The sequence below is a fragment of the Barbus barbus genome (genome assembly GCF_936440315.1).
Source record: "Barbus barbus genome assembly, chromosome: 16".
Taxonomy (NCBI): Eukaryota; Metazoa; Chordata; class Actinopteri; order Cypriniformes; family Cyprinidae; genus Barbus; species Barbus barbus.
In genome coordinates this window covers 23,555,330-23,577,060 of record NC_136744.1, presented here as the reverse complement: position 1 = coordinate 23,577,060, position 21,731 = coordinate 23,555,330, and the positions used below count along the sequence as shown (strand labels likewise).

Genomic DNA, 21,731 nt, shown 5'->3' with positions numbered 1-21,731 from the left:
CATATTACTTGTAGGTGTTACTAGACTTTGAAGGTAACCTGTGGCAAATTCAAATGAATGGGTATGATTTGGAAAGCCACTCACGTCTTAATAAAACGTCCAACAGCTGATAATGCATATCAGAGCAAAAACCAAGCCCTGGGGTCAAAAGAACAGTCTGTAGAGCTCAGAAACAGGTTTGCATCAAGCCACACATCTGGGGAAGGGTTAAAAAAAAGTCTGCTTCATTGAAGGGTCACAGAAGCATTTAGTCTCTGTTACCCTTAATGGAAGAAGTTTGAAATGACCAGGATTCTTCTTAGAGCTGGCCTCCTGGCCAAACTGAGCAACTGATGGAGAAGGGCTTTGGTTAGAGTGGTGACGAAGAACCTGATGGTCACTCTAGTTGAGCTCCATGATCATATGTGGAGATACAGTGGGTACGGAAAGTATTCAGACCCCCTTAAATTTTTCACTCTTTGTTATATTGCAGCCATTTGCTAAAATCATTTAAGTTCATTTTTTTCCTCATTAATGTACACACAGCACCCCATATTGACAGAAAAACACAGAATTGTTGACATTTTTGCAGATTTATTAAAAAAGAAAAACTGAAATATCACATGGTCCTAAGTATTCAGACCCTTTGCTCAGTATTTAGTAGAAGCACCCTTTTGATCTAATACAGCCATGAGTCTTTTTGGGAAAGATGCAACAAGTTTTTCACACCTGGATTTGGGGATCCTCTGCCATTCCTCCTTGCAGATCCTCTCCAGTTCTGTCAGGTTGGATGGTAAACGTTGGTGGACAGCCATTTTTAGGTCTCTCCAGAGATGCTCAATTGGGTTTAAGTCAGGGCTCTGGCTGGGCCATTCAAGAACAGTCACGGAGTTGTTGTGAAGCCGCTCTTTCGTTATTTTAGCTGTGTGCTTAGGGTCATTGTCTTGTTGGAAGGTAAACCTTCGGCCCAGTCTGAGGTCCTGAGCACTCTGGAGAAGGTTTTCGTCCAGGATATCCCTGCACTTGGCCGCATTCATCTTTCCCTTGATTGCAACCAGTCGTCCTGTCCCTGCAGCTGAAAAACACCCCCACAGCATGATGCTGCCACCACCATGCTTCACTGTTGGGACTGTATTGGACAGGTGATGAGCAGTGCCTGGTTTTCTCCACACATACCGCTTAGAATTAAGGCCAAAAGGTTCTATCTTGGTCTCATCAAACCAGAGAATCTTCAGGTGTTTTTTAGCAAACTCCATGCGGGCTTTCATGTGTCTTGCACTGAGGAGAGGCTTCCGTCAGGCCACTCTGCCATAACTGGTAGAGGGCTGCAATGATGGTTGACTTTCTGCAACTTTCTCCCATCTCCCGACTGCATCTCTGGAGGTCAGCCACAGTGATCTTTGGGTTCTTCTTTACCTCTCTCACCAAGGCTCTTCTCCCCCGATAGCTCAGTTTGGCCGGACGGCCAGCTCTAAGAAGGGTTCTGGTCGTCCCAAACGTCATCCATTTAAGGATTATGGAGGCCACTGTGCTCTTAGGAACCTTAAGTGCAGCAGAAATTTTTTTGTAACCTTGGCCAGATCTGTGCCTTGCCACAATTCTGTCTCTGAGCTCTTCAGGCAGTTCCTGTGACCTCATGATTCTCATTTGCTCTGACATGCACTGTGAGCTGTAAGGTCTTATATAGACAGGTGTGTGGCTTTCCTAATTAAGTCCAGTCAGTATAATCAAACACAGCTGGACTCAAATGAAGGTGTAGAACCATCTCAAGGATGATCCGAAGAAATGGACAGCACCTGAGTTAAATATATGAGTGTCACAGCAAAGGGTCTGAATACTTAGGACCATGTGATATTTCAGTTTTTCTTTTTTAATAAATCTGCAAAAATGTCAACAATTCTGTGTTTTTCTGTCAATATGGGGTGCTATGTGTACATTGAGGAAAAAAAAAAAACTTAAATGATTTTAGCAAATTGCTGCAATATAACAAAGAGTGAAAAAATTAAGGGGGTCTGAATACTTTCCGTACCCACTGTAGGAGAAATCCACAGAAGGACAAACATCACTGCAACACTCCACCGATCTGGGCTTTATGGCGGTGTGGCCAAACTCAATCCTCTCCTCAGTGAAGACAAAAGAAAACACACTTGGAATTTACAAAAAAAGCACCTAAAGGGCCCTCAGACTCTGAGAAACAAGATTCTCTGGTCTGATGAACCTCAATTCTAAGCATCATGTTTGAAGGGAACCAGCTCTTCTCATCTCCTGCAGAGTACCATCCCAAAAGTAAAGTGTGCTGGTAGCAGCCTCATGCTATGAGGTAGGGGTGGGAGAAAAAATCGATTCACCTAACTATCGCGATTCTTTTTAAAACGATTTAAAAATCGATAGGTTTACCTCAGAATCTATTTTTATTTCATTATTTTATTTTTCCTAAGAGGTGGTGGGGAGAAGTTAGCGCTTTGTAATTCCAACAGAGGGCAAAATGTGGTGTGTTGGAGCAGCACGATCAGCGTATGACATCAAAGTACTGCGAAAGCAATTCGAAAGCATGCGGGGCATCTGTTCTCTGTAGCTCTTGCGGTGCTTTGATGTCATACAACGATCGGTCTGCGGGCGCAGTGCCGCTGCATTAGATGACGTCATATACGTTTAAAGCCGGCGCAAGAAAGCAAAACCATCGGTGCGTTCCAAACGGGATATATCGCCCTCCGAAGGGCACTTCACAGTTAAAACAATCATGGCCGCCATATTGAAGGGTCGTTCCAAACCGAAGTGCTCAAAACTAGCCACTTCAAAGGGCCCTTCGGAATGAAAGATTTCGAAGGGTACAACTGATGGACACTTCGGGACCCCATGATCCTTTGCGCAGAATCTTTGCATGATGACGGTGCCTCCATGTGGGCGTGATGATGACGCAGAAGGGCACTTCAAGAAACAGTTGTTTGGTCCCCTAAACCCTTCAACCCTTTGAAGCTCTCACTCCGGAAGGGATTAGGACATAGGTATGAGCCCTTTCGAATGGAACACAGGGTCAGACGGAGGCAAAGGATCAAACCTCTTCCAGAAATCTTTCTGCACCTTCACGTTTTACATGAACTGCTGGGAAAACATTACTAAACATGACTAAAATTGAATGCAAAGTAACATAGCACTTTAGTTTATTTCAGAAAGTATTTTTTCTGCTCATTTTGTTGAACATTTGACAATTATACTACGGGGCTGTTGAATGCTTGAATCTGATTGGCTTACGAACTTTCTAAGGTGTGCAAGTATTGTCAGAGAAAAGCACGGCGAACGTAGTTCCAGGCACTGCATTGCATTTCACTTCACCAAATGATTTGCGTTATTTCAAAGGTCCTTACAGCCTAAAAATGCAAGAAAAATTCCAAAACCCACAATGACACTGGCCAAACAAATAAATATAGTAAACATAAGGATACAAACGATTATATTCATGTTTTTGCCACAAAATTACGTTTTATTATGTACGGAAAGCACTCTCCCGCTCTCTCTCCCTCAAAGACAGTTTGCACACACGTTAACAGACGCACTAATGTTGTTCGCACTACTCTGACGATTTTATCAGTAACACAGTTTAACAACTTAAAAAAGTACATGAAAAAAGTACATGACTTCTCACAGGCGAGGTAACAACAACGACGATGTTCGTGAAGAAAGCTATCTTCAAGTTTCACTATAACTAACGTTAGAGACATTGCTGTCGAACACTTTTGAGAGACGCACAGACTCACAGAGGTAATCTCTCTCTCTCTCTCTCCTCTCATAACTTAGTTATTTACTGTATTAACTGCATTAGTCTGCTGTCAACGGCTCAAGCCTCCGTTACAGTTTAAAATTACGTTTTGGAATTAGCAAGGGAGGCGTTGGAAGAGATGCGGAAGAAATAATCCTACTCACAATAGCTATTTAAATAGAAAAACCAGACAAATGCCTTGAAATATATAATCTGATCAGTGTCTTGAGGTGGTCCGATGAAATATTAGAAAAATAATGCACACCCGAGGTGTAAGATGTGTTTTTTTTGGGTTTTTTTGATTGTGACAGTCTGTTTATTAAGTGTATCATTCACCTTTTTAGCAACACATAGCAATATCGGATCGCAATACTTGTAGAAGTATCGTGATAGTATTGAATCGCGAGGTTGGTGTATCGTCCCATCCTGACTATGGGGCTGTTTTTCAGCAGCAGGGACTGAGGGACTCATCAGAATAGAAGAAAAGCTCAATGCACCAAAATATTGAGATTCCATATATTCCTTAATGAAACCCCAGTCCTGAGCATTCAGAACTTCAGACGGGCAGAAGGTTTACCTTCCAACAGGACAATGACCCTAGGCACACATCAAGAGTGGCTTATAGACAACTGAATGTCTTTGAGTGGCCCAGCCACAGCCTGGACTTGAACCCAATCAAATATTTCTGAAGAAACCTGAAAATGTGCGTCTGCCCCTATACAACCTGAAAGAGCTTGAGAGGTGAAGAGGTAAGGAGACAAATGGCCAAATGTTGATGTGCAAAGCTTGTCGCATCAAAAAAAGACTTGAGGCTGTAAAGATAGTTCAGCTAAATATTTAGTTAAGGTTATGAATACTTGTGCAATGTACTTATTTGAGTTTTTTATTTTTAATAAATTTACGAAGTTGTGACAATTATGTTTTTGCTTTGTCAATATGGTGTATGGAGTGTAGAGTGTAATCCCCCCCGGATTTAAAGTTTAACAAGGCAGCAACGTGAAAAAAACATTAAGGGGTATGAATACTTTCACAAGGCACTGTGTATACATTTAAAGACAGACTAACTGTGAGCTACTGCACAAGGTTGATGATATGATTTTGTTGAAGGTGTAATTATTTCCCTCATTAAAGCTGTTAAAGGGATAGTTCACCCAAAAATGAAAATTTTGTCATTAATTACTCACACTCATGTCGTTCCAAACCCATAAAACCTTCATTTATATTTGGGACACAAATAAAGGTATTTTTTATAAAATCCAAGAGCTTTATGAAAATACAAAATACAACGTAAAAAGTATTTTCGTAGCCTCATAAAATTATAGTTGAACCACTGATGTCACATGGACTATTCTAACAATGTCCTTACTACCTTTCTGCGCCTTGAACGTGGTAGTTCCGTTGCTGTCTATGCAGGGTCAGAAAGCTCTCGGATTTTATCAAAAATATCTCAATTTGTGTTGTTGGGGATTGCCCCACTGAATGCTGGTTAATAGTTATTGACCGCTGCAGAACTCTTGTCAGGGAGTAGGAGTCATCATATTGAGTTTGACTGTTTATTGTACAAGATTTGACCCTATACACATGTTGGTGTATTTGAGGTATTTTTTTGTCATGCACTTTCTCTTGCACATAAATGCCGCACCTGAGTGAGAGCACACGATGTGACTGCTGCGCTGAAGTAACTTAGTGAATAGGCAGTTACGCTAAGACTATACATGCTGTGAACACTGCACTACGTTATTTACGCAAGTCATTACTGAAACATCACACAGATCGCAAGTTTAAAACTTAAAGGGGAAGAATTCACAACATGTGTTCTCAAGATGAATGTGTCACGATGCACACAACGGAGAGGAACGAGGAACACGAGATGAGGAAGTAACTCAAAATAACAGTCTTTAATATAGACAAGGCAGGGCAAGACAAGGCCAGGCTGACACACAGAAACACCGGGAGTAACGAGTAGACCAGACAAAAACTAACTGAACAGATATACACAGGATAATGACAAACACTAAACTAATATACACAGGATAATGACAAATAATTAGACAAACACAGCTGGACAGAATTAACTAATAATCACACTTAACCAGGACAGGAAACAAACCAAATAAGGACACATGAGGCGGGAACACATGACACACACTACACAGGACTGACAGAATGAAGGTCGTTCCCACTTTATATTAGGTGGCCTTAACTACTATGTACTTACATCAATAAATAAGTACAATGTTCTTATTGTGTTCATATTGTATTGCAAAACACTATTGCTGCTATTGAGGTGGGATACGGGTAAGGTTAGGGAAAGGTTTGGTGGTATGGGTAGGTTTAAGGGGGGGTTAAGGTGTAAGGGATGGGTCAACAGTGTAATTATAAATGTAATTACAGAAATTAAATACAGATGTAATTACATATAGATATGTTTAAAAATAGAAGTACAATGTAATAAAATGTATGTACACAATAAGTGCACTGTATCAAATGATTAATTTAAATGTAAGTACATAGTAGTTAAGGCCACCTAATATAAAGTGGGTCCTGAAGGTCTTATGGGTTTTGAATGACCTGAGGGTGAGTAATAAATGGCAGAATTTTCATTTTTGGGTGAACTCTCCCTTTAAATACCCAGTTGTCCTTTTGTCCAATTTTCAAAAAGGGAATAATGAATGGGAAAAATTATTCCGCAACCAATGGTCACTGTTGCCTTCGATTTAACCATATACAGTAGCTGTTGATTCTCATGCATTGAATTGATTCATGACAATTATAACACTTAGGAACCAAAGCTTTATGAAACGTAAGCTTACCTAAAAACTCACTATTATTTTTCTGCCTTCTAGTATTTTTTTTTTTTTTTTTTAAATTAGTGTCCCTAGTCTTATATTGAACAGTTCATCAGTGCATGATATAAGGGGGGAATCTTCCATTTCCACATGTAATTTTTATTTTTTACTGACGTAACCAAAGTAAAAAAAAACAGTATTATGCAATAATGTCTAAACCAAATCTTCCATATTTTCACAATCCAGTCAAATCAGTATTTCACTTGGTAATACGCCACATTACTCAAGATGAGTATGTTGTAAATGTCATTTCAAGTTGTCTTTTAAAAATTCTAACATATAACAGTATGCAACATTATTAGTATACTTCTTCTATTACAGACACAATCATATGAATTTGGACAAAAAATCCAGAGTCTTTAATCTCTGAGTTGCAGTTTTGTTCTGTAGATTAAGCTTGTGTTACCTCACAATCTCTGAGAACAAAGAGAGGGCCAATAAGAGCAATCAGTGGCTCAGAAGCCTGTGTGGCATGCAGTTGTTTGGCTCTCATCCCAAATCGGCTTTTCCTTCCCTTTCAGCAAACCCACTCTAATACAGCCAAAAAGAAAGATACCAGCCTCTGTGCTCTCATTTCACACTCTTCCGCCCCTCCCCAGCCCTTTCTCTTCTTATTTATCTCACAGACTTTCTCTTCTTTTCCTCTATTCTTATTCCAGTAGCTCTCAGAACAGAACAGGAGGGCAAAAATAGTTTATCATTTATTCATGATGAATAATGCAACCCTAGGCCCCTGTTTCTGAATGGAGAATGCAATTGGGCTATTCGCGGCATCCCTCGAAACCTAGAGGTGGGCGGTTTGTAGGCTGCTGTCCTGTGGACAGAGATGCAGGTGGGGATATTAGCCCTCTTGCATGCTGGGTTAATTAATGATTTGAGTAGCTATTTTGCATCAGGGAATGAGATCATCTCGGAGATGCTTAAAGAGTAACCTTGACAAAAGATGATTCAATGACTTTGCCATTGACAGATCAAGAAAAGCGCCTCTGATAGACTAGCTTTTTGTGTTAAGGTGTCAACAACATGCAATTTTCTTCTTGCTATCATTAAGTTCATGCAGGACATATGAGGTAAGTCTATTGAAAGCTATGGCACACTCAAATTTGAGATAAATATTTGATCTTGCTTACAAATGTAAAAGAAGCGATTTAAAAGAAATATGGAGCTAATTTTCATGTTTATGGCTTGCAATAAACTTTTAGAATAGCATCAGTGTGTTAATAGCTTCTATATGCTCATCGCATGAGCGCTTTAAGAGATTGCTCTACTGTCACAAGTATGAAATCACTGATTGGGAAATGGTTTAGCTACCATTGAGCTCTTAAATTCTATGTTTCCACGTGCTGGTTATATAACAAAGGACGTGGGATGGGGAGAGAGGGCCAGCCGTGGAAAGTCACATGGGAGTGCATTACTTCCATACAGTCAGTAAATTAGATTGACCTTTCTCTATGTGTGAAAATGTGAATTCTGTCACGCTGGTTTGCCAACAGGAGTCTCCACCTGCCCAATATGTGGGTCTCTGGAAGGACAAACATGATAGGCAAAAGAGCTAGGTCGAGCGATCTGATGCAAATCTTGCTTTGAATATTTGTGAATTCGTTAAATTGATTGAATTTAGAGGCACGTGGAGAGAAGTGGTGATGTGGGGACATTTTCAATGTAGTTTTGCAACGTAACTGTTTTCTACGTGTTTACTCTATAGAGGAGCAAATATTGCTCCTTTCTTTTCATTCTTTTAATTTCTTTTCTTTTCATGTCTGACTTTCTTTTTTCTTATGCAATTGCACAGGGAAGGGGGATCACAATATTTTCATATATTGTTTTTTTGTTTATTGATTTATTTTTATGCATTTCTTTGTATTTTAGAGAGAGGTGGATTTGAAGGATGGATGGATGGATAGATGGATGAATAGATGGTTTTTACTGCATTCTTGAAATAAAAAATAAAAATGCAGACTTGGTGAGCTCTAGAGATGTCTTAAAAAAATCTGAAACATTATGAAATCTTACAAACCCCAAACTTACAGTATATATACAATCTTAAAGGGATAGTTCACCCAAAAATATAAGACCTTTGTTCATCTTCAGAACCCAAATTATTATATTTTTTATGAAATCCAAGAACTTTCTCACTCTACATAGACAACAATGGAACTGAAGGCCCAGAAAGGTAGTAAGGTCATCGATAAAATAGTCTACAGTCATGGCCACAAAATATCGACACCCTTGCAATTCTGCCAGAATATGCAACCCTTCTCTCAGAAAATTGTTGCAGTTGCAAATGTTTTTGTACTCACATGTTTATTTATTTATTTTTTTTGCATTGGAACAACACAAAAAAACAGAGAAGAAAAGTCAAATCTGATACAGTTCCACACAAAACCCGAAAAATGCACTGGACAAAATTATTGGCACCCTTAACTTAATATTTGGTAGCACCCCCTTTGAAAAAAATTACTGAAATCAATCGCTTCCTGTAACCATTAATGAGTTTCTTACACCTCTCTACTGTAATTTTGGACCACTCTTCTTTTGCAAACTGCTCCAGGTCATTCAGATTTGAAAGATGCCTTCTCCCAACTGCTGTTTTGAGATTTCTCCACAGGTGTTCTATGGGATTCAGATCTGGACTCATTGCTGGCCATTTCAGAACTCTCCAGCGCTTTGTTTGTAACAATTTCTGAGTGCTTTTTGAAGCGTGTTTCGGGTCATTGTCCTGCTGAAGACCCATGACCTCTGGTGGAGACTCAGCTTTCTGACACTGGCCACTACATTGCGCCCCAAAATTCTTTGGTAATCCTCAGATTTCATGATACAGTTCACACATTCAAGGCATCCAGTGCCAGAAGCAGCAAAGCAACCCCAAAACATCTTTGAACCGCCACCATGTTTGACTGTAGGGACTGTGTTCTTTTCTTTGAAGGCCTCATTTCTTTTACTGTAAACAGTGCCATGATGTCCTTTACCAAAAAGCTCTACTTTTGTCTCATCTGTCCACAGTAAGTTCTCCCAGAAGGATTGTGGTTTTGTCACATAAGTTTTCGCAAACTCCAGTCTTGCTTTTTTTATGCCTTTGTGTCAGCAGTGGTGTCCTCCTGGGTCTCCTACCATAGCGTCCCTTTTCATTCAGATGGCGACGGATAGTGCGAGCTTACACTGTTGTACGCTGTGTCTGCAGATCAGCTTGAATTTGTTTGGAAGTTAATCGGGGTTCTTTATCCACCATTCGAACAATCCTTCGTTGTAATTTTTCATAAATTTCCTTCTTCCGTCCACATCCAGGGAGGTTAGCTACAGTGCCATGGGCTGTAAACCTCTTGATGATATTGCACACAGTGGCCACGGGAACATTAAGATCTCTGGAGATGGACTTGTAGCCTTGAGATTGTCCATATTTTTCCACAATTTCTTCTCTCAAATCCACAGACAACTCTTTACACTTCTTTCTTTTCTCCATGCTCAGTGTGACACACAACACAAAGGTTGAGTCAACTTTTCTCCATTTTAACTGGTTGCAAGTGTGATTACTATATTGCCCACACCTGTTACTTGCCACAGGTGTGTCTAAATACTAATTACAGAAGCATCACATGCTTGAAAAGCAATTATTTCTTATAATTTTGACAAGGTGCCAATAATTTTGTCCAGTCCATTTTTAATTAAGTTCTGTGTGACATTTTATCAAGTTTGACTTTTCTTCTCTTTTTTTGTGTTGTTGCAGTGCAAACAAAAACAATAAGCACGTGAATACCAAAACATTTGCAATTGGAATAATTTTCTGACAGAATTGCAAGGGTGCTGATATTTTTGGCCATGACTGTATATGAATCTGATTTTGAATCTGAATAAAGTCGTTATTTTTGTTTCCCTGAATGTGGTGGATGTGTTGCTGTCTTTGGAGGGTCAGAAAGCTCTTGGATTTAATCAAAAATATCTTAATTTGTGCTCAGAATATGAACAAAGGTCTTACGGGTTTGGAACAGCATGAGGGTCATTAATGACAGACTTCTCATTTTTGGAAAAAAAAAATAAAAAATTCAACTATTCCTTTAATTTATTTTATTATTTTACTGTTCAGCATAAATTTCCATAATTTAGTTTATGACAATTTTCAACCTCATTTTGCTGCCTGTAAAATCCCCATATAAAGATTTTGCATTTGATGATACAAATCTGTGCTGCATTAATTAGCGAGTGACAGGTTTGCTGTTGTGTTAAATCGTTTTTAATCTGCTTTATGCTTCATTAATAGCGTTCATGGTGTAATGAACTACTTTCTCAGAAGATCAATGACAATTTGATTCCTCCTGGTATAGTATATGACCCCTTTAACAAGGATTTACAAAGAGTTTGGGATTATATCCCATTTATTAATTTGTCAGACACTTTTATCCAAATCATTTTACATTTCATCAGAACGCATGTTCCCTTGGAATCAAATCCACGATCATGGCATCAGTAAAGCTATAGGAACAAGACGTTAAGCCATTACATCATTCTTCTTTTCACTTCCCATCTCAGAAGTGTTAAACAACCTCAACACAGCACTCTGTTTTATATCCCCATAGCACCTTTTTTCTGAACTTGTCTTTGTTGAAGAGGCTGTTGCAGCATTCCCCTTGAGCATAATGGTGTTGTGAAGTGTGCGTAATGGCCCAATGTCCTCTGTGTTCTCTTAAGACATAACAAATCACTCCATTTTTACACCACAATCCATGCTCTGCTCATCGAAATCAGTGATATAGCATCTTCCGTAACCCTAGAAAATTGGCAATTCAATTTCCTCCTACATTTTTCACACGTCATAGACATTTCATCTCAATTAAGATGTATTTGCTTGTATCAAATACAAGTGTCACTGTGACACTGCCCTGCTCTCACTTCCTGCTCTCTTCTCTCACTTCCTGTATGGCCATGCTGCTGAGAAGTTTGCGATTGTAGCTCCGTGTAGCTTCACTTTTCTGTTGAATCTCTCTTACTTTCACTCTTTGTTGTTTAAGTGGTAAAATATAACTTAATTCCCACCATATTTCTGATATTATCTATCAAACTAATCTGACTAATTTGATCGTTCGCTTTTAATCTAAAACCGCGAGTACAGCGTGTGTGCAGCATCTTAGCATTTGTTAGCCGGTTAGCTTGTCATTCGTGTTTCTACTCGTGTCTATTACTGTTTTCTTTTTTTCTCTCTCCGTTTAATTTCTCTCTCGCTCCGTTTTTCACGAGTTCATCAAACAACAGTGGTAAGTGGTAAGTCGGTATCATTCATCAATCATGGTGAGAAATGGCTTCTTCTCCTGTTAATGTTATTTGCACTGTTTGCCATATGTACAGTTTATCTATCTCTGTCAGCAGCGAGGGATTATCATGTGATAAATGCAGGGAAATAGTTAGGCTGACAGAGAAGATTTTAGAACTAGAGACACGCATCCAAACTTTAGTCGAGAACAGTAAGATTGTGAGGGCTGTAGATACTGCTTTGGATGTGACTAGCTCAGGGAGTCCTGTACATTGTTCGGTTCCGGTATTAGAGCCAATGCAGCAGGGCAACTGGGTGACTGTGAGGCGGCCTAGTCGCGGGTCAAAACACCGCTCTTCATCAAACAGGTTCTCCCCACTCAGTGATGCACCCACTGGGAAACCTGATGAAAGTGCTCTAGTTATTGGCGATTCTATTGTACGGAACATGAAAATAGAGACACCAGCCACCATAGTCCATTGTTTATTGGGAGCCAGAGCGCCTGACATCTTGGCAAATTTAAAAGTGCTGGCTAATGCTAAACACAAATTCAGTAAGATTGTTATACACGTCGGCACTAATGATGTTCGCCAGTCAGAGATCACTAAAAAAAAATTTTAAAAAGGTGTGTGAACTTGTACGATGTCAGACACTGTAATATGCTCTGGTCTGCTCCCTGCTTATCGGGGTGATGAGATTCATAGCAGACTGTCGTCACTCAATGGTTGGATGTCTAAGTGGTGCCCGCAGAATAACATAGGTTTTATAGACAATTGGATGAGTTTTTGGGGCAGACCTGACCTGTTGAAAAGATGCATTAGGATCAGCAGTCATAGACATTCTGAACTCTATCGGGGTTAGACAACACGTGTCAGGAACTACTCATTGTCGAAATCATACTCTAGATTTAATACTGTCACATAGAATTGATGTTAATGGTGTTGAAATTCTGCAGCAAAGCGATGATATATCAGATCATTATCTAGTCTTGTGTAAACTCCATATAGCTAACACTGTAAATTCAACTCCTTCTTACAAATATGGTAGAACCATCACTTCTACCACAAAAGACTGCTTTGCAAGTAATCTTCCTGATTTATCTCAATTCCTCAGCATATCCAACAGCGCAGAAATACTTGTTGATGTAACAGAAACTATGCACTCTCTCTTTTCTAGCACTTTAGATACGGTTGCTCCTTTATGCTTAAGGAAGTTTAAGGAAAAGAATCCAACACCGTGGTACAATGAGCACACTCGCGCCCTAAAGAGAGCAGCCCGGAAAATGGAGCGCAGCTGGAGGAAAACTAAATTAGAGGTATTTCGTATTGCTTGGCGGGAAAGTACCCTATCCTACAGAAAAGCTTTAAAACTGCTAGATCTGATTACTTTTCTTCTCTTTTAGAAGAAAACAAACATAACCTCAGGTATTTATTCAATACAGTGGCAAAATTAACAAAAAATAAAGCATCAACAGGTGTTGGCATTTCCCAACAGCACAGCAGTAATGACTTTATGAACTATTTTACTTCCAAAATCGATACTATTAGAGATCAAATTGTAACCATGCAGCCGTCAGCTACATTATCTATTACTATAGATCCCCTGAGGAACTCCCCGAGTCATTCTCTACTACAGGAGAGGAAGAAACTTGTTAAATCAGCTAAACCAACAACATGTATGTTAGACCCCTATTCCATCTAAACTACTAAAAGAGGTGCTTCCAGAAGTCATAGATCCTCTTTTGGCTATTATTAATTCATCATTGTCATTAGGATATGTCCCCAAAAACTTTAAATTGGCTGTTATTTAGCCTCTCATTAAAAAAACACAAGATCTAGTTAATTACAGGCCGATCTCGAGTCTCCCTTTTTTTGTCAAAGATACTAGAAAAGGTTGTATCCTCACAATTATATTCCTTCTTAGAAAAAAATGATATCTGTGAGGATTTCCAGTCAGGATTTAGACCATCATAGTACTGAGACTGCTCTCATTAGCGTGACAAATGACCTGCTCTTATCATCTGATCGTGGTTGTATCTCTCTATTAGTGCTACTGGATCTTAGCGCTGCGTTCGACACTATCGATCACATTATTTTTAATAAACTGGAAAACTTTGTTGGCATTAGTGGAAGTGCATTAGCATGGTTCAAATCGTACTTATCTGACCGCCATCAATTCGTAGCGGTGAATGAAGAGGTATCATATCGACCACAAGTGCAGTATGGTGTACTTCAAGGCTCAGTACTAGGGCCGTTACTTTTCACGCTTTACATGATACCCTTGGGAAATATCATCGAGAAACACGGGGTTAGCTTTCACTGTTATGCTGATGATACTCAGCTCATAGTTCTTCACGGCCTGGTGAAACACACCAAATTGAGAAACTTATGGAATGCATAGTCAATATAAAAAAACTGGATGACGAGTAAAAACAGAGGTGTTAATTATCGGACCTAAAACCCCCACAAGTAGTAACCTAGAACACTGTCTAACACTTGATGGCTTTCGTCATCAGTCAGAAACCTAGGTGTGCTATTTGATAGCAATCTCTCCTTTGACAGCCACGTTTCTAGCATTTGTAAAACTGCATTTTTTAATCTTAAAAATATATCTAAACTGAGACCTATGCTCTCAATGTTAAATGCAGAAATGTTAATTCATGCGTTTATGACCTCAAACTCTGGCCATTTGATAATACCTAGAATATCAAAATCAACTGCAGGCGGCAGATCCTTTTTCTATTTAGCGCCCAAACTCTGGAACAATCTACCTAACACTGTTCAGGAGGCAGACACACTCTGTTAGTTTAAATCTAGATTAAAGACCCATCTCTTTAACCTGGCGTACACATAACACACTAAGACGCTTCTAATATTCAAATCTGTTAAAGGATTGTTAGGCTGCATTAATTAGGTCAACCGGATCCAGGAACACTTCCCATAACACACAATGTACGTGTTACATCGTAAGAAGATTGACATCTACGCTAATATTAGTCAGTGTCTTTCTTATTCTGAGCTCATTGCAGTCACCAGATCCAGTCTGTATCCAGATCAGATGGTGGATCAGCACCTAGAGACGACCTCTACAGCCCTGAACATCAGCGGAGACCAGGACACCTAGATGAGCCCCAGAGACAGATCCCCAGTGAGGACCCTGTCACCTAGACAGCCATTAGGAAAAGACCACTGGAACCAGTTGAGCCCTTACAATCTGACTTTGCAGCAGTTGGAATTGAACTGCTGGTTCGTCTGGCCAGAGGAGAACTGGCCCCCCAACTGAGCCTGGTTTCTCCCAAGGTTTTTTTCTCCATTCTGTTACCGATGGAGTTTTGGTTCCTTGCCGCTGTCGCCTCTGGCTTGCTTATTTGGGGACACTTCATTTCCAACGATATCGTCGACTTGCACAGAGGCTATTAGAACTGAACTGAGCTGGATGATGCCATCACTGAATTCAATAATGAAATGCCTTTAACTGAAAATTGAGTGTTTAATCTTGTCATTTTATATTATTGATACACTATTTCCCTATTTTGATATTGTGCAGTTGCTTTGACACAATTTGTATTGTTAAAAGCGCTATATAAATAAAGGTGACTTGACTTGACTTGACTTGACTTGACTTGACTTGACTTGAAATGCACAATGTTTTTGGTAGCTGTTGGTACAAATCTGTTTTACTTTATATTTATTTATTGTTGATTGTGAGTATCAGTTTGTACTAATGTATATAATTTACTAAATATTATACATTTTACGATAGCAGATAAAATGTGACTGAATTGAGGAATTTTTAATTATGCATAAGGCTATTTTATATGTAGTTGTTTCATAATCTGAAATATAAATGTGCTGCCTTGCTCATTTTGTAGTTCAGTTCTATTCGCTCTCTATTCCCAGCATGCATTGGGGCATGAAAAATTAACATGGCTCTACCTTTTGCCTTTCAGTTCAGTAATAGTTTAAGATAAGTTTAAGCACGTATAATATAAAGCTATTTCTTAAAGTTAATTAGGTGACTACTTCAGAAATCATATTACTTATTGATACAGTTATTAATTGTTATTTTGAAATATGTATATGCACATGGTTCTTTGAATTCCAATGAACTTTTTTTTCCATGTGATCTGTTTGCAGTTACTCTTGTTTAGTGATTAAATTTGACAGCCCATTTGACTGATACTTACTCAATTGTACACATTAAGTATTTAATTAATAATATTGCATTTATTCTGCCATAATTTTGAGCATGCCATTTTCCTGTACTGTAGCATGTGGTATTACAGTACTAATACAAAATATTCATCATTTTATGAATAGCATTTGCTTTTCATAATTATTTAAAATCATTACATTATTTATATATAATATCTAAATTATTTTTCATTGTAGTATTTCCAAGGAGCAATTTGCTGCATTATTATGCAGAAATTCATCTTGCATATGAGAGATGTTTCTAACTCATTCTATCACAATTATCTTATTCCAAAAAGAAGTTATCTTGTGCAACTTCATGTAGAGAGAGGAGCAAGCTTTCGAAATCCCTCTCACAGATTGCGGTTTACTTCCTGGCAGTGTTTATGTAGTTATTTATTTACTTCTGTTAAAATAAAAATACCCCGCACTAGCCTGGGTTTCTTGGGAGAGCTACGATCCTGATGATTTAGCAGCCTAAATAAGATTATACTATCCTTAGCCAGGGGTGAAAAACAGAAGTCTTCTCGAGGCATCTGATCTATCACACCATGTCTGCATAGCTTCTTCTGTCTTATGAATAAGGCCTGCGGTGCTCATATTACATTAGGCAGAGCTTAACACTGTGTCTGCGTCTGGATGAAGCACAGATTAGCATGCACTCCAGGATCAACCCTCAGGGCAGCCATGATGAAGAACTCTAGCCATGCCTTGACTGTGCAAACCTGTGCTCATTTCCATTATATGCGATGAGATGGAATAAACCTTTGCCATGCAAAATAACAGACAGCAAACCACCCACAGTGATTAATTTTCATAATGAAAACTTTAATGACAAAGTGGAGAGGAGAGTCGTAGTAAACTCACAAAGACAGAAAGTACAGCACATCTGATGTGAAAAAGAAGAAAATGCATTTACATCATAGCTTCTATTCGAGCACTAAATAGAGAGTACACATTCATTCACTTCAAGTGCTGTTTATTTCAGAGCATGGGGTGTAATTCTGAATATTTATCTTTGAAATGCATGGTTCATGCAGATTTCTTTAGTAATTTATGCAAAAATTAATAGTTTGCATGCCTTTAAAAACATGCCTGAAAATCTGATGTGCAGTGGTGGGTGGTTGAGAGAGTACATTTGCATAGCAATGGTTGCTCTTCCGTAAAGATAGCGACTTTGAAAACCATGCTAAATACATTTGGAGTTAATAGTAGGTGGATTGAGAGTTGAAGCTGCCCACAGATTGTCCTCAGTACAAATTATAATATAAAGCACAACTACACGCCTTGTGTGTGTGTGTGTGTGTGTGTGTGTGTGTGTGTGCTTTTTTTTCAGACTAAGAAAGGAATAGGAAGGTACATTTACTTTGTTTGCTGGTTTGTTTCATGCTTCAAGAAATTGCTTGAAGTGTCATCTGTTATTATATTTAAAGTCGAATATATTAGAACATTTTTGAAAACAGTTGTGCTGCTTAAAAATTTTGTGGAAATTGGATCAAATTTTGTTATTTTTTATTTATTTGTTTTCATAGAAAGTTCAAAAAACAGCATTTATTTGATCAAATATACGTTTCAATAAAAGTATTAATTTCCCTTTTTTAACTATACTAACTCCAAACTTTTGAACAGTAGTGTACAGTGTATATTTATATAATCATGTATTTTTATTCAAGCCCTGTAATTTCGGCATCTCATACAAATTATCACGAGTTGTCTTGAGAATATTTTAAAATATAAATTTTTGGATGAATTATTGCTTTAAGTCGTGACGTATTGTCAAGTATGGTGACCCATACTCGAAATTGGTGCTCTGCGTTTAACCCATCCAAGTGCACACACACAGCAGTGAGTAGTGAACAAATGCACACACACATACACACACACACACACACCGTGAACACACACCCGGAGCAGTGGGCAGCCATGCTGCAGCGCCCGGGGAGCAGTTGGGGGTTCGGTGCCTTGCTCAAGGGCACCTCAGTCGTGGTATTGAGGGTGGAGAGAGCGCTGTACATTCACTCCCCCCACCTACAATCCCTGCCGGCCGGGGACTCGAACCCGCAACCTTTCGATTACGAGTCTCTCTAACCGAAAGGTTGCGGGTTCGAGTCCCCGGCCGAACGGCACACAGCTTTGCTATTCTGTCATCTGTTATGTTGTTAATTTACTGTGAAAAGACATTTTCAGGTGCGTCGAGTGATTGGTGGCAGAATATACTGTATTTATCTAGGTCAAGGCAAGGCAGTTGAAATTGTTACACTGCTCTTTATTATCTTTTCATTTGCTGTCTTCATTTGCATTACAGAGTTACGACAGCCTCTGTCTGCCCGGCTGGGAGGGGGAGTTCTGTAAGTGGGAGATCGATGAATGTTCATCAAATCCCTGAAAAACAACGCCACCTGTACAGAACTCCTCAACGCTTACAGGTGGGTTGCAAAAACACAGCTTGACGGAGCAAAGAAAATCTGGATGAATGGACAGGCTAGAGATGGGTCACATGGTCTACTAGTTTTTCCAACAACCTACATTGATTAATGAGTTAATCCAGTTTATGTCGTTTTTTTTTGAGTTCATGGAAATGTTCATGTAAATACACTTTTAGCAGAGGTATGCAATTAAAATGTGCAATCTTTTCTTACATCAAACATAGTGTATTGTTCTGTTTTTAAGACAGTATGTTAAATTAACAGGCGTTCAAAATGTACAGTTGGGCAAAAAAGTATTTAGTCAGCCACCAATTGTGCAAGTTCTCCCACTTAAAAAGATGAGAGAGGCCTGTAATTTTCATCATAGGTACACTTCAACTATGAGAGACAGAATGGGGGGAAAGAATCCAGGAAATCACATTGTAGGATTTTTAATTAATTAATTGGTAAATTCCTCAGTAAAATAAGTATTTGGTCACCTACAAACAAGCAAGATTTCTGGCTCTCACAGACCTGTAACTTCTTTAAGAGGCTCCTCAGTCCTCCACTCGTTACCTGTATTAATGGCACCTGTTTGAACTCGTTATTAGTATAAAAGACACCTGTCCACAACCTCAAACAGTCACACTCCAAACTCCACTATGGCTGTGTCCAAATTCAGGGTCTGCATCCTCCCGGAAGTCAGTGTTTGTGAATTTGGACAGCCTACCCTTCTTTCAGTTCCCTCCCTTACCCGTTGCTCATATCCTGTCGCCTAGCAACCATGACAGCGCCAAGCAAGAAGCGGGAAAATGGACAAACAAAGAGTTATTCTCCTCATTTTAATTCTTTTGGAAGAAATAAAGCAATTAAATAAATTAAATACTTTCTTTGCTCGTTGTCGGAGAGTTTTTTATATCAGACTACAAGACAGTCACATCCAGGTAAGCCATTATAGCCTATTTGTATTTGTTTTTAAGTATTCTACTAATTTCTCCTACAAATTCATTGAGCCGAAGCATAAACTTTAGCTTGTTTTGTCAGAGAAACTCCTCTCCCACTCCGCTACCGCTCGCTTCGTCCGCCATTACGCTCTGCCGAAAAGAATTATGGGATAGGTAGGACGGGAAAGGATCCACCACACCCATCCTCCCAATTCGGGGAAAAGGAGGACGTATTTGTGGGCCGCATTTGAAGGATCCTACGAATTTGGACAGCCTTCGTCGCGGCGCTGTGACGTAACATCCTTCAAATGAGTACTCCGAAGGATGCAGACCCTGAATTTGGACACAGCCTAAGGCAAAGACCAAAGAGCTGTCGAAGAACACCAGAAACAAAATTGTAGACCTGCACCAGGCGTTTGCTAGAGAGCATTTGGATGATCCAGAAGAGGATTGGGAGAATGTCATATGGTCAGATGAAACCAAAATAGAACTTTTTGGTAAAAACTCAACTCGTCGTGTTTGGAGGAGAAAGAATGCTGAGTTGCATCCAAAGAACACCATACCTACTGTGAAGCATGGGGGTGGACACATCATGCTTTGGGGCTGTTTTTCTGCAAAGGGACCAGGACAACTGATCCGTGAAAAGGAAAGAATGAATGGGGCCACGTATCGTGAGATTTTGAGTGAAAACCTCCTTCCATCAGCAAGGGCATTGAAGATGAAACGTGGCTGGGTCTTTCAGCATTACAATGATCCCAAACACACCGCCCGGGCAACGAAGGAGTGGCTTCGTAAGAAGCATTTCAAGGTCCTGGAGTGGCCTAGCCAGTCTCCAGATCTCAACCCCATAGAAAATCTTTGGAGGGAGATGAAAGTCTGTGTTGCCCAGCGACAGCCCCAAAACATCACTGCTCTAGAGGAGATCTGCATGGGGGCATGGGCCAAAATACCAGCAACAGTGTGTGAAAACCTTGTGAAGACTTACAGACAACGTTTGACCTCTGTCATTGCCAACAAAGGGTATATAACAAAGTATTGAGATTAACTTTTGTTATTGACCAAATACTTATTTTCCACCATAATTTGCAAATAAATTCTTTAAAAAATCCTACAATGTTATTTCCTGGATTCTTTCCCCCCATTCTGTCTCTCGTAGTTGAAGTGTACCTATGATGAAAATTACAGGCCTCATCTTTTTAAGTGGGAGAATTGGTGGCTGACTAAATACTTTTTTTGCCCAACTGTAAAAGTGTGTGCTACCTTCTGATTCCTATACATCCTAACGGGATCAGTTTAAAATCAACTAGTTAATTTAAAAAATGTTGTCAGCTGAACCCCATAGACCTAGAATATTTACTTGGGGAAAAAAAATAATAATTTCAGTAATTTAATGACAATAAATTCAAGTATGTTGTAACTCTAATTATAAAAATAAAGGCATTGCAGTTGTAAATTACAATTGTACTGAAAAATAAATAATGAATAATTGATCATTTAATGAAATGAGCTGCATCGAACTATACAGCTGTTTAATTAAATTGCAGTCTTTTATTTGATTATTGCACTAAGCTATATTGCGATTATCTTCCAGTCAGTTTTATTTTATTTTTTTTAATTTTGCATTCGATATAATTCATTATTAGCTTTTCATCAACTCACGAACCCCTTGCAGTTCCCTCATTAACCTCCAGGCTTCCATAAATCCCCATTTAGAAAACTCTGGACTATGTATGAATAAAGCAGCACTAAGTTTAGCCACCTATTTTCTCATCATGCAGAGACAGACTGCACTTTCAAAAACCTGCGAGATAATGAATTGCAGATGGCAGGTAAAACAAATGAATCAATCAATGCAGCACAGCAGGAGGAGGTTTCTCTCAATCGGTGATACTCTCGAAAGAAAAGCTCTTGCTTCTGTTTCACCTAATGTACCCTCTTGCTAAGGGCAGTGAAGGGAGGGAAGAAAATAGACTGAAAGGAGAGAGCGAGAGAATAGGGGATGGGGTTAAGACATGGATTGGAAGCACGGCTGTAAGATCACTGCCACCAAGTGGAATGCAGATACCTCCGGCACTCTCTGGGATTCACTCTGGTAAATATAATCCCAGCTCACTGCTCTAACCTCCCAGTGTCCTACTTCCAGCTGTCTGGGATTTAATGCTTCTCAGACCAATAGTGCAATTAACCTATAAATCCCCTTAACTGTCCAGAAATCTCCCAACACTGATTCTGTTTTGACTATGAATGACAAAATAAAGTAAAACGTGTTTTGTTTTCAGTTTGCATTGCTTTTTGGAGATTTGTGGCTTATAGCATTGCTGGCGTAAGCTTCTAAAAGATCACTATACTAATATACAGATTG

At 39.2% G+C, this 21,731-nt stretch overlaps 1 pseudogene across 1 annotated transcript in view; it reads left to right on the top strand.

The window, feature by feature from the left end:
* Positions 1-21,731, top strand: part of LOC306882570 (protein eyes shut homolog) — a 219,487-nt pseudogene that overhangs the window by 65,611 nt on the left and 132,145 nt on the right. The window contains exon 19 of the transcript in view: positions 18,326-18,446. The product of the transcript in view is annotated as a protein eyes shut homolog (transcript). The remainder of the gene's footprint in view (positions 1-18,325; positions 18,447-21,731) is intronic.